This window comes from Hippopotamus amphibius, chromosome X (assembly GCF_030028045.1).
Source record: "Hippopotamus amphibius kiboko isolate mHipAmp2 chromosome X, mHipAmp2.hap2, whole genome shotgun sequence".
Classification (NCBI taxonomy): domain Eukaryota; kingdom Metazoa; phylum Chordata; class Mammalia; order Artiodactyla; family Hippopotamidae; genus Hippopotamus; species Hippopotamus amphibius.
The window spans coordinates 120,858,278-120,870,535 of NC_080203.1; the positions used below are offsets into that span (position 1 = coordinate 120,858,278).

The 12,258-nt window shown below is 42.7% G+C and overlaps 1 protein-coding gene across 4 annotated transcripts in view; it reads right to left on the reverse strand.

The window, feature by feature from the left end:
• The window catches only part of PPEF1 (protein phosphatase with EF-hand domain 1), a 140,595-nt gene that overhangs the window by 116,830 nt on the left and 11,507 nt on the right, over positions 1–12,258 (reverse strand). For 2 of the 4 annotated variants that reach the window (XM_057718248.1, XM_057718247.1), the window contains 3 exons: positions 11,452–11,594; positions 3,777–3,854; positions 363–462 (listed from right to left, as the gene is read on the reverse strand). The gene's annotated coding sequence lies outside the window, so the exon portion shown is untranslated. The remainder of the gene's footprint in view (positions 1–362; positions 463–3,776; positions 3,855–11,451; positions 11,595–12,258) is intronic. The other 2 variants (XM_057718245.1, XM_057718244.1) reach the window with 1 other exon arrangement.

Here is a 12,258-nt window from a genome sequence, read left to right on the forward strand (position 1 = left end):
AAGATTTCTGAATATGAAGTTGTGTAGTGGGCAATGACCCACGAGCGGCCTGGAAAGATTTCTCAAAGTACCCCCTCCCTCATTTTCTAGCTCTCACCCAAGTGACCACAAAGTTTTCCCAAGTATCACGTTCATTTGAAATAGACTACAACCCTTCAGAATGCCAAGTCACCTGTACACATTTTTAAGATGATGATAACTGATGTGCAATCAGCATCTTTGAGAGAATCATTCTGAGAAATTGCAAAGCAATAAAATAAACTTCAAGGAGTGCACATTTCTTGTTCCATTGCTACACACTGTATGTTTATAATGTAGACTTCTGCTTGCCCAAGATACCTAAGAACAAACAAACATATTACCTGTTTCTTCTGCTTGGCCGATACAGAGGTTTATCCTCACCCCAGGTGTTTCAAGAGAAACAAAATCGAAAAAAAACTTCTCTATGAGGGATGCAGAGATCTGAAAGAAAAGAGGTACAATTCCAGCTCTCTCTGGAACATCCCCCTACACACACACACACACACACACACACACGAACTCACATACTCACACGCTCCATACACCTCACATCTCTGCAGCTCTCTGCAGGGAGAGCTCTTGTTTAAATAAATCAAAAAAACAAATATACATGCATACACACAAAGAAATAACTCCAACAGGCTTTGTCTTTCAGCCTGGAAGGCAAGCCCAGAGCTGCAGATCTGGGAGAGGCTGGGCTGGCCTCTGAGCCGCAGCTGTCTGCCCCAACCCTGCCCTGTTACCAGCAAAGAGATAAAGGGATGCACTCAAGTAATGGGCTGTGGTCACATGACTGCTTCCAAGGGGACTTGGCTTTGTATAGGCAGGACTTGGCGACTGTTCGCATAAACAATCTGATCAGTACAAAATACAAAATAAATTTTGGTAAATAAGGGCAGAAAAGCATTTAGTGGCTGACTCTTTAGGTCAACTGAGGATAATTTTTAGGAAACATTACAGAAACCTGGGCACGTGGGAACACTAAATATTCCTCCTTAGGACTTGAAAAGGCATGGGTTTAAGGGAGTAGCCTTTGGGTGCTGCACTGAAAATTGATTTCTATGACATTTTTATTCCTCCAGTTATTCAATTAGCTGCTTGTTGGAGAATGTGAAATGGAGTCTCCCAAAAATTGAGTTCCTCTGTGGAGTTTGTGATTAACCTCTCTATCCAAAACTTTATTCCCTTTCTTGCCCCGTATCTGTTCCTCTCAAGTTGAGGAGTATCAAAGAAAAAGGAGGCTTGAAACTGAGCAGGACCCTGTGGGGCCCTCCCAGGTACAAAAGCCCCTCCATGTCCCTTGTTTCTTGTTTGTGGAAAAAGGTTTTAGTTTCCTAGGCTTCCCTGAGTTCCAAAGAGCAGATGCAAGCAGTTAATGATGAGGACAACAGTGACAGGACTCCTAGTTCCTCCAGAAGGGATACAGATAATCTGACGCATATGTCGGAGTTGTTCTGCAGAAACCAAGACCACCGCACCCAGTGGAGGATGGTGGCTTCATGCTGACCACAAGTATGTAGACCCCAGGCTGGCTGGAATCAGAAGGTTGAGATTCCCAAAACACCACCCTGCTACCTCACCACTAACCAATCAGAGGAAGGTCCACAAGCTGATCACGCATCCTATGACCCTCTCCCCTAACATTGTCTTTGAAAACCCTTGGCTGAAAGCCATTGGGGAGTTCGGGTCTTTTGAGCATGAGCTGCCTGTTCTCCTTGCTTGGCGCCCTGCAATAAACTTACTTTGATACAAACACCCGCTGTCAGAGTTTGGCTTTCTGCGCCACAGGCACACAAGCCCTTGCTCGGTAAAAAATATATCTGTGAAAGGGAGATTCACCTCCCATCATCAGCAAAATGGAAAAGGAAAGTTGACCTGTGATTTTGCTGAGTTTGAGAAGGAAGAGGAGGAAGACATGACTGAAAAACTGAAGTGCCAGTCTCAGTACTAGATGTCACCAGCCTCGGTTCTGTTGTCTTTTGAGGCAATCCAGAGGTGAGTGATCTTGTTCCTAGAGTCTCATGCTGACTGCAGCTGCACCAACAGCAATATTCCTCCCAATTCTTCCTACTGGTTACACACCATATGTGTTTTTGAGCTTACTGGCCTTAGGCATCGTAAGCTAGGATTTAAAGGTCTCCAGCCATAATCATTTCATAACCCCACCCAAGCTGCTCTTTAGCCAATTCCTTTCTGCAATTGAGAGCCACAGGGGATCCAGTAAAGTTGTTACCTAGCTTACTATTTAATCTAATGGAGTCACTTTAAAAATAACTGGAAAGGCAGTTCTGGGCTTCTGTACTCCTATTAGCATATTAAATATTATCAGAGGGCCTCATTATGAGGCAATACAACCATACAGGTTTCCATGGCAGGGACTCCAAGACTAGAACCTGATGAGGCTGCCATACACACTGTAAATGATAATATAACTACCTAGGCTCCCCAAAAATAGTGAACAATGTTGCTATATGGCTGGGTTTCCAGCCAAATGCCTATTCAATCCACGTGATTAAATGATGGCTATGTCTAGATACAGTTGTTCAAATGTCACCTCCTCTGTGTGAAGCCTTTCCTGAATCACCAAAGGGGAGTTAGTCATTCTGTCTTCTGGCTCTCAAAGCCATGCGTGTGTCCAATTATAGAACTTCCCAAAGTGTGCTGTAATTTGTCCTTTCACATGTGAAATCCTGAAGGAAAAGGATCCATTTCATTCCTCTTGGCATCTCCAACTCCAAAAGCATAAGAGGTACTGAAGGGGAGCAGGTTTTGCCACCCAAAATATGCCACTTTGGCATGAGGATTATTTTGAGCTAGAGGCAATTAAAAACCCAGCAGATTCAGGAAAAACTCTTTACCTCCCCCTCAAGTGCCTAAATTTACATTGGAAAAGGGCCCTGTACCAGGAAGAGAACTATTACCAGAGCTACCTTTTTACCTAAGAAACTTATCTGCATAACAGGGCAACCTTTGTTTTCCAAATCTCTCCTCTGACTTCCTGCAAATGGCCTTCCTTTTCTTTGTATCCCCAGAACCCCCATCCCTTTCCTTAGCTTAGAACTTTATATAAGCTTCACTTACCTGGCTACCTTTTGAGTCTTCATATCTTTATGGGATTCCCATATGTACATAATTAAATTTGTTTTTCTCCTGTTATTCTGTCTTATATCAATATAACTATTAGACTAGCCAAAGAACATAGAAAGAAAGAAGGGAAAATTTTTCTGCACCTACAGTGCTCACTAAATATGTGTTTAATCACAGAAAGAAAGGAAGGAAAGAACTTATGATTTAGGTCGTTATTTGAATAGCCAGTCTCTGGATCATGAACCGGATTGGCTGTGACCTTTGTGTGATTTGCCTAAAATTTAGAATCTGCTTAAAATGAAGAACTTCACCATATTTTTCCATTGTATGAAGAACACTAAAATGTTACTTTGAGCACCATAGAGTCCTGTAGCCAGCCTCCAACTGTTAAATGAGCCAGCATTGATATGTGGGAACAAATCACAATAATGATAATAACATTTATTGAGCACTTACCATGTTCTAGGCACTTGCTCATTTTAAACGTTAACCTTTTAATCCACACACCATCCTATGAGGAATATACCATTATTATCCCTACTTACACATTAGGAACCATAGCCCAAAGTCAAACAGCAAATGAGTGGCAGAGTTGGGATTTGAACTTGGGCACTTAGACTCTAGAACATCTACTTATGATCATTACACTATACAGCTTCAGTGAGTACCTTGTGTGTTTGCAAATGAAGCTTCCAGCCTCTTCGCAGATGTTCTCTGACTTTCCTCCAGGTAGGCAGGGATGTGTTCTTCCAGCCGGAAAAAAAGAAAAAAATGATGGGCAACCCTAATGTTAACTCACTCAATAACACTTATACCACCAATAGGCAAGGTGGGTCAATTTATCTCTCAATAGGCACATCAGGAAAGGTGAAGAGTTCAATTTCTCCCTTGGAAAAAGCCGTAGAAATATCAAATCATCCTGAACTAAGATGCCCTGTACTCTTCTATTCAATTCAACACACTTTTACTGAGCTCCCCCTATATGGCAGGCACTGCACTGAGGGGCAAGGACATAAATGGTGAACAAAATGGATATGATTAGGTGAGGCAAACACATAGGTAAATAAGAAATCAAAATAAAATTACAAACAAAATTTTAATATAAGCTCCAGGAACCTAAAACAATGTCAGGCACATAATAGGTATTCATTATATGAACTATATGAATGAATGGAAGCAACACAGTATGAGGAAATCTCTAATAGGACAGCTAGGGGCACAGAGAAAGAGCCCTATCCCAGAAAGGGGGATGAAGCAAGGCTTTCTAGAAGAACTGATGCCCTGAGACCTGATGATTGTACAGCCAGAAGCTAGGAGTTAACCAGAAGAAAAGAGGTGAGGGAGAAAAGAGTATGATCTTGTAGATACATATTTAATAAGGATGTGAAATGGGAGAGGTGAAACAAAAATCAGAATGAACTAAGTTCCTAATTATAATGCTGCAATTAGACTTATAAGCAGATAGAGAAAACTGTCCATCTGCTATGATTGAAAAATGGTGGCTTCTCCACCTCTGCAGGCTGGACTTACTCTTTCTTGGCTGTCTTGGTGCTCTCCTTCCTTTCTCACTTCCCCCCTCCCCTACTGGGTTTGCCTTCACCTTCCTAATAAACTTGCTCTCAAATGCTTGTCTCAGAGTCAGCTTCTGAGGGAATCCAAACCAGGATGCTCAGTTAGTCTATGGTAGTAGCAAGTTATAGAAAGACAGAGAAGAACAGAGAAGGCTGGTTTTCTCACAAGGGAGAAAATGGGCATTGCAGGCAAACCTCTACTATTTCACAAGCTTCCTGGAGTTGGCCGCAGTTCCAGTTTCTACCAAGGAGAAGTCATTCTAATGGACAGCTCCTGTTATTGGTCATGACACACCCTATGCTAGAATCTAGGCAAAGCAGCTGGACTTGGGAATAGACTGAGAAAAGAAATGATGTGTACACATCTGTTCAGTACTTAAAGTGTCTGCCCACTCATGGCCCCCTGATACCTTAATACCTGATAGCACCAAAGTGGGGAACTCAGACAGGGCTGGCCTCCCAGCTCTGGCAACTCTCTGCTGGCCCTCTAGTGCTGGGGCTGTTACTAAACTCAGGCTCAGCTGCTTGCTCGAAAGCCAATACTTGAGAGACGAGTGTTGGTTGGGAAGTAAAGGCTGCTTTACTCAGGAGGCCAGCAACCTGGGGAGAAGGTTGACTAGTGTCCAAAAACCAACTCTGAATGTTACCGAGTCCAAGCTCGTTCTGCTCACCACACGACAGGCCAATGCATCAGAGACGAGGTGTTGAGGCAAGGAATACAACTTTATTCAGAAAGCCAGCAAACTGAGAAGATGGCAGATTAATGTCTCCTCAAAAAACCATCTTATTGGGGTCTGGATGCTAGTTTGTTTTATAGAACCAGAGAGGGAGGGGCTGTGGGGAAGTAAAATTAAAGGGCCATCAGTCTTACAAAAGACCTCTGGGAACAGCCAGCCTCAGTGAGGGGATATGTTAATTTCAGCCATTCACACAGGTGGGCAGGGCAGATTGTCCGCCATGGGCTGAACAGAGGCACTTTAGCTCAACATTCAGGCAGAGGGGCAGTTGTTCCCAGAGGCAGGCCATCATGTGTGATTACAGTAACAAAAGCAACAAAAAGCAAAGGTTAAAGTCAAAGAAACAGATCTAACATGGAGTCCGATTTAGCTCCACGCGGTAAAATGAAGATTCTGCTCAAACATGAAAGTTTATAAAGGGAGAATCATTTGGGGAGGAGGTCAGAGTCTCTGTTATCTTCTACTGTGTTCTGACTTTCTTCTGATTGGTTGGTGGTGAGGTAACAGGGAAGTGTTCCAGGAAGTTTCTACTCATTCTGGAGTTACCGTCCTCCACCTGGGGCGGGGGGGGGGGGGGGGGGGGGGTCCCTGCAGAAGAATTCAAATGTATTGTTACGTATATTCCTTGAGGAGGAACCAGGACCCTGCTGCACTATTGCTTTTTTGACTGCTCCTCCTTTGTTTCTGCATTCCCTCCCTTCCCTAATTAGCAACTGTTTGGAACTCAGGGAAAGTCAAGGAGGCTGAATGAAGCCCATTTCCTGCAAACAAGAAATGGGGGACACGGAAGGGATATGCACCTGGGAGGGCCCCACAGGGTCCTGCTCCATTTCAGGGCCACGTGTAAGCAATCACACGCAATGCCAGATTCCTAGCACCTACTAGTCTCCAAATTGAGGTACCTGCCCCACAGCAAATACAGGTCCATTGAACAATAGACGGCAAAATATCAAAACTTGTATTTTCTTATTCTTTTTGAATTTTCTATTTTCATGTATATTTGGTAATGTACACAGAATATGAGCTCAGTAGTATTAGTTGTAAATAAATAAACTGTATCAGAAGCCCATTCTCAAAAAGTTTTCATTGCAAGAGGTTCATGATCAAAAACCTTGATTTAAAGAGCCTGCTTCCTTTTGAAGAGAGGGAAGGAATACTAAGTAGTTTTACATTTTAATAAAGAGAAAGGATCAAGCATATTTCCAGAGATGGGTTCTGGGTACTGAAAAACCACATTAAGTAAGAAAAAAGAGAGGCCAGATTTGGCAAGTCATTAGAAAGGTATTAAAATAAACCAAAGGTCACTATCAGGTGAAAGAAATTCATAAAGGCCAGTGCTGGCCAGATCTATTAGGGTTACCTGGTCAGCAGCCACAATGACAGGCTGAAATAGCTGTCACGTGTTGAATTTTATAAACTCATCATTGAAAAGGCTCTATCTTGGGTATAAAAGCTGAGCTTTCCATGGTTGTGACTTAATAAATAGAAGATTAGTAGATAACAGAATTTAAATTTTGACCACTGTTTAATCTGACCCTAGCTTTGTCTTAGATGGCTTGAGTTTAAAAACAAAACAAACTCCTTAAATTAACCTTGAATGTTCATAAATCAAATGAAAAAGCTTCAGAGAGAGTAAGATGGAATAAGGACACTCTACCCACTCTACCCTGTCTCTCCCATGGAATGAAGCTATAAAACCTGGACAGAATCCATGGACCAGGTATTTGAAGACTGTGGCAAGTTTCAAGATGGTCCCCAATGATCCCTGCCTCCTGGTGTTCATGCCTTTGAGTAATCTCCCTTTCAGTGTAAGGCTTGACCTAGTGACTGACTTCTAATCAATAGAACATGGCAAATGTGTTGGTCTAAGTTATGAAAGATCGTGACTTTCTGTCTTGCTAGCAGACTCTCTCTATTGCCTTCACAACTTGTGCGCTTTTGATGAAGTAAGGTGCCCTGTTGGAGAGGCCCATGTGGCACAGGACTGAGGGAAGTCTCTGGCCAAAAGCCAGTAAGGAACCGAGGCCCTCACTCAAACAGACCTCAACGAACTGAATCTTGCCAACAGCCACGTGAGCTTGGAAACAGATCCTTCCCCAATTAAGCCTTAGGATGACTGCAGCCCAGCCAACACCTTGATTGCAGCAGCTTATGAGAGATCCTGAAGTAGAGGGCCCATGTAAGCTATGCCCAGATTCGTGACCCACAGAAGCTGTGAGATCATAAATGTGCGTTTTAAGCCCCTAAGTTTTTTGTAATTTGCTATACAGCAATAAATAACACAAGGACTCTGGAAAGTAAATAGCAGAAGGCATACTGAGGAAGATCAAAGTTTGAAGTACCACCACACTGGTGGTGAGTTGACCATTTTTTTACCTCCAACACCCCCAGAATGGATTCAAGGAAGCAGAAATTCAAATCAAAAGCACAGTGAGCTAACACTGCACACCTATTAGATTTTTAAAAAAATTCTAATAATATCTAGTGCTGGCTAATTTATGGAGCAAGTAGATAGAACTCATACTTTGCTGGTGGGAATGCAAAATGGTATAGCCACTCTGAAAAACAGTTTGGTAGTTTCTCATACAGTTGAACATGCACTTGACATATGACATAGCAATCCTACCCCTGGATACTTAAAGGAATGAAAGCTTATATTCATACAAAAACCTGTACACAGGTTCATATAGTCAAATACCGAAAACAGCCCAAATATCCTTCAGTGGGTGAATGGATACACAAACTGTGGGACATCCACACAATGGACTATTACTTACCAATAAAAAGGAACAAGCTACTGATACACACAACCTGGATGAATCTCAAAGGCATTATGCTGAAAGAAGTCAGGCTTAAAACGTTGAGTACACTTATATGACATTCTTGAAAAGACAAAACTGTAATGGAGGACTGATTAATGGTTGCCAAGGTTTATGGGCTAGGGGAGGATGTGACTACAAAGAAATAGCAACAGGGAGTTTTGGAGGCCATGTTCTGTAGCCGGATTATGGTGGTGGTGACACTAATCTACCCATGCATTAAAATTCACAGAACAGTACAGTAGGTTGGTTTTATTGTACACTAATTTAAAAATAAATTTTTTAAAAAACTTCAGAGCTGGCTCTGGCTTAGTGCCTTTGGTTCTGCAGATATTAAAGTCCCCATGGGATGACCCTGACTGCCAAGGGCCTTCCTAAAGCACAGCCAGAAGCAGTGTCTGCCTCTGTAAACTACAAGCACTAAGGAAAACACTTGCTTTTCTCTGACTTCACTTTTAGCTCTCTATTCATGGGCAAAACTCGAAAAACATAGATCCCAGTGAGAAAAGGCACCCCATCCATCCTTTACTTAACAGATACTTAAGGAGCAAGTTCCAGCTAGGAGGCAGGGATACAAACATGAATACATTCTGATTCATTTCCCTACCAGGTTCACAGTGTAATGAGGGACACCAGCCTGTTCATAAATAATTTCAGGACAGGAGGTGTGGGTACAGAGATACACCATGTACTACTGGAGCCCAGAAGGATATGAGCCCTGCCAGGGCAAGTCAGGAGATGCTTCCTAGAGCATACAAGGTAGAGAAAGGCATGCCAGGGAAAGCAGGAGCATCTTACATTTGAGTAATGTTTCCTGAGACTGGGGATAGAGGGTGTATAGAGCAGAGGATGGGGACATGAACCTGAGAAGGCAGATTGGTGCCAACTGTGATTGTTCTTATAAATCACAGCAAAGAATTCATACTTTAATCTGTCAGTTAGGGACTGCAATTTCAAGTGCTTACATGGGCTGGAGTACATAATATAAATGAATAAAACAGCCTGGATGGAAATGATGGGACATTCTAGAGAGTTCTTGCCTAAATGAGGCAGCTGCTACTTACCTGTAGCTCACTCTTAGGCTGCCATCCAGAAATCCTGGCCCAATGTTACCCAGTGTAATTTTTCAAGAGAAAGTGAACATACTTTTATGTAAAATCTCCATATTTTTAAATGTCCGTTTAAGATGCCATTGATTACAAGGTGTATTGTTTTATGTACCAGTAAGAAAGAAAAAAGCCACCCATCAAACTATGACATGCTATCGATTTTAAGGCACATTCCAATTTCAGAGTTGCTAAAATGTGAAAAAATGTGCATCTTAGAATCAATGAAATGCAGTAATTCTCATTTTCTCAAAACACTGTATAGACTCGTGTGAGGCGGCCAGACTGCAAACTCTGTTTAAGTGAAGGGGAGCCTGAGACTAATCTGATTAGATTCACACTTTAGGAAGATCACTCTGAGGGTCAGATGGTGATGACCTGGGAAAAAGCCAGCCAGAGGAAGACCAGTGAGGAAGCTCCTGCAATGATCCAGGCAATCAGTGATAAGGGCTGAATTAAAGCGGTGGCAGTGGAGATGGAGAAAAGGGGCCAAATGTGAAAGCCTTTTTTTTTTTTTTTTTTTAAATGTGAAAGTCTTTTAGGTAATAAACCCCACAGGTCCCAGACTGGGTATAGGGAGCAAGGGGGAGAGAGACATCCAGAATGATTCCAAGGTTTCTAGTTTGGAATACTAGACGGATTCATCACTTTGTCAACAATGCTCACTGGGTGTCCACCATGTGCCAGGCACTGCACTGGACCCTCAGGGTACAATGTGGACAAGACAGACATGGTCCCTGCCTTCTCATCACTTACCATCTAGTGAGCGACGCCATTAACTGCGGTAGAATATTAATGGGTATGGGACAGGACACGAAGGAGGACAGGCGTGTTTATGGTGGAGAAAAATAATGAGTTAAAACGTCCCATAGGCAGTAGAAGCTCCTTCTAAAGCCCATAAAATAAATCAGGTCTGCAGATTCTGATTAAAGAGGTCATCAGGTTACCTATAACAGCTAAAGTGATTAGAGAAGATAAAACAGGCAGGGAGAGCTTGTAAAGTCAGAAGGCCATAGGGGCAAAATCAGAAGCCTGGGGAATAGAGACATTTAAAGGGAATGAGGAGGAAGAAGCAAACAAAGGAGACTAAAAAAGGAACAATCTGGAAAGGAAGAGGCCCAGGAGAGAGGGGTATCTGTAAAGAGAGATATTATCATATAATCCAATATACCTTTATCTATAATTACTGCACAGAAGTAATTTACCTTGGCAATGTACAATTCAGATATTCAGAGTTATGGGTGTTTTGTATGAATTCCAAATAGGCTTATCAGAACTGCTTCTTATTTAGAGAGTTGTGATATTTTTAAATATTGCCACAATCTGTTCCTTTAGCTTGTATGTGCCCGTGTTTTGCATGTGTCTCAGTCTGACATCTACTATGAGTCAATGGCAGAACAATGGTAATTCCTTACTTCTTTTTTTCCCTTCTGCGGGAGCTATAATCTGTCATTCCAAGACCAAAGTAAACAAAGAATATACATGTATGCAATTCCCTCTCATGTCAAAGCACTAGGAATTGGGCAAAACTGATCTAAGCACAGACGGCGGAGGCCCCTTGCAAGATCATTATGAGGGTCTTGGCCCAGAGCTCTGTAACAGATGAGCTTGTGATATGGTAAGATACTCTGGTCCTCTGGATTTGTTCAGAAAGGCCCTTCATTTTCTGGGAGAGGAAACCAGGCCCAAAGAGGTTAAGTAGCCTCCCCAACATCACAGTCGTACGACTTGGTGGCCAGTACTCTATTACATCAACGTGATCCAATTCCACCCTGTAAAGACAGCTCCAGGGACTTCCCTGGTGGTCCAAGGTTAAGACTCTGCGCTCCCAATGCAAGGGGCACAGATTCGATCCCTGGTTGGGGAACTAAGATCCCGTATGCCTCACCATGCGGCCAAAACAATGATAAATAAATAAATAAATATTTTTTTAAAGACAGCTCCAATACAATATAAAGTATGACAGACTCCATACAAAACATTAACTCTACTAGAGTTGGCCAAAGAGAGGAAGAAGGTTAACTTTTAAACATATGGTCCCATGCCTACCCAGATTTCATTCAATTTATCTGCTCCTTTAAGAGTTCTTATCCTTCCCTCTAAGTCTTACCAGTTCCACACAGGTTGAAGGAAAACAGACTTCTAGATGTTCACTTTGCTGGCTGCTGAATCTTTCAGCCTGACCTGCAGGCTCAGGACACAGTTCATCGTCACACTTACAGATCTTACTTGAAGAGGATTCCTCAGCCTCATCTGGAATTTTCCAGAGGTAGATTCTAGAATGATTCTTTATTAGGTTTCCTTGGCAACCCCACAGTGATGAATGCAGGTATGACAGTACTTGCCAACAGAGTGTGAACAACACAACCTAGATGAGAGAACCACTTCCTACTTACTGGGAAGGCAGGTTCCAGGTTGTTCAAGCTTTATTTTTACCAACCATTGCCTCTCTGTCAACCATTTTTATTTTTATGAACATAGAAAACAAAAAAGCCAGTTGGTTTCTTAGATGAATGTTGAGACTATTAGCTAAAGCGAAGCGTAGGAAAGATCCATGGCTTTCTTTTCAAAACACTGCCTCAGATGACTAAGAGTCTATGGTGAAGCCTTTGGAAAAGTTTTTAGAGAGTTTTCTTTAAGAATGCTTACTCTTGGGGCTTCCTAGATGGTGCAGTGGTTAAGAATCCGCCTGCCAATGCAGGGGACATGGGTTCGAGCCCTGCTCCAGGAAGATCCCACGTGCCGCGGAGCAACTAAGCCCGTGCGCCACAACTGCTGAGCCTGTGCTTTAGAGCCCGTGAGCCACAACTACTGAGCCCGTGTGCTGCAACTACTGAAGCCCACGCACCTAGAGCCCATGCTCAACAACAAGAGAAGCCACGGCAATGAGGAGCCCATGCACCACAACGAAGAGTAG